Here is a 2,182-nt window from a genome sequence, read left to right on the forward strand (position 1 = left end):
AAAGAATTATTCAGTTTTAGTTAAATCAAGCTTAATGTCCACAACCAGCCACAGACAGTTTTTGCAGCACCACACAATAATTACTAGCTACTTCCCTTAGTTTACCAAGTGACAGAGGAGTTGGTAGTAGGCGTGCAATGCGACGTCCAAGGGCGTCTCTCGTATGTTCGATCGGATTTAAGACGAATGATCGTGCTGACCACAGCATTCCTTGGATATCTTCAGTTTAAAGATAAGTCTTCGTCATTTGAACTCTATGTGCACTGGATTTGTTGCGCAAGAAAAGAAAATATAAGCTAACCGCACTCCTAAAAAGTCGCAAGTAGGGTTCATGATCTGTTCGCGAAATGTCTGCACAGTTACGTATCCCTATCAAAATAATGAAGAGGGATGTGGTGGTTGATCATTATTCGCAAAACAAGAAAATACCGCCCCCATTGTAAGTGTCCCTTTCTCTGATATAAGAGGGATGGTACCACATTCCTCGATATATCCAGATGAATATATGTCTATAATCGTTTTGTAGGATAAAACGGGACTGAGTACACATCTGTACTGCTTTTGTCAAGGCTCCAAGCTCTGTAGTAGTTTGGGGTTAACACAGGTGAACCTACTTAACACAGTCCAGAAGCAAGGTAAAAAATAGAATAATCAGGTCGCAACCTGTATTTTTATAGGCATGGTAATTTGCATAATGTTGTTAGATCGATTTCTGTTGGATATTAGCCACATGAATCCGCTCCAATAATATCTTCAATGCAGTCGAATGTAATGAGAAACTTTGGAGTGGATTAAAATATGAACCTTATGATAATTTAAAATTCATTAACAATAACACACTGTACGTGATCATGAAATTATAATTTATTTATAAAGTCAACAGACTAAAAACAGATGGAACTGTAAAAACATCGAGCTTCAGAAAAATTAATACATTTCTTACAAATAATACATGAATATTTATGAACAAATGATTCACATGAAACCGAATTAAAAATGAGATTTTAAAAAGCAAAATTTGAATTTAAAACTGTTTGAGGTACAAAACTTTTAAGTGTTAAGGGACATCCTCTATGATGGAGAAATCAAAATGTTTTTCTTAAGGCATCTTCTTCTCTCGAGTATGAAGAATTCAATATTATTTTATAGACTAGATATTCCAAAATGGCTTGTCACGCATTTCAGAAAAGAAAGGCTCCTCACTCGTGTGGAAATATATTTTTTGGTTCACTTTGATCTTCTAGATGCCTTGTGATTTCTTTCCCAAGGAATGGTTTTTCTTCAGCATGGACGACTAAGTGTTTCTGCAGATTACTTGATATGAAAAATGCTTTTCCACGTATCTCACAAGAAATGGATTTTACATGTCTTTTAAGGTGATCTTTTCGGGAAATTCTTTTGCTGCATATTTGGTAAATGAACTATTTCTCACGAGTATGAATTAATAAATGAGTTTTTAAAGAAACTGAACGCGAAAATGCCTTGCTTCACATTTCACAAGGGAAAGGTTTTTCACCAGTGTGAACCAACAAATGTCTTTTGAAATTACCTCTTTGGGCAAAATCTTTTCCACATATTTCACAAGTAAATGGTTTTTCTTGAGTGTGAACCAATAAATGTCTTTTCAAAGTACATCTTAGAGAAAAACCGTTTCCACATATTTCACAAATAAATGGTTTTACACTAGCGTGAACCAATAAATGTTTTTTCAAATTACCTCTTAGAGAAAAACCTTTTCCACATATGCCACAAGTAAATGGTTTTTCACGAGTGTGAACCAATAAATGTCTTTTCAAATTACATCTTAGAGAAAAACCTTTTTCACATATTTCACAAATAAACGGTTTCTCACCGGTGTGAATTTTGTAATGGGCTTTGAAGTCACCAGGTCTTGAAAATGCCTTGCCACATAATTCACAGACGAATGACTTTGTACCAGAGTGTATAAACAAATGACTTTTCATACTACCCGAGGTAGAAAATGTCTCACTACATACATGGCATTTAAATGGTTTCTCCCCTGTGTGAACTTTACAATGTGCTTTCAGATTTCTTGACTTTGAAAATATTTTGCCACATATTTCACACGAGAGCTCTTTGTCCGGAATACAATGAGATGAATGTCCTTTTATATTGATTGATTTCGAGTGTCTCTCGGGCATACTTGAAGCAGTAGGTATCT

This window comes from Mastigoproctus giganteus, chromosome 14 (genome assembly GCF_048544385.1).
Source record: "Mastigoproctus giganteus isolate SK-2022 chromosome 14, ASM4854438v1, whole genome shotgun sequence".
Taxonomy (NCBI): Eukaryota; Metazoa; Arthropoda; class Arachnida; order Uropygi; family Thelyphonidae; genus Mastigoproctus; species Mastigoproctus giganteus.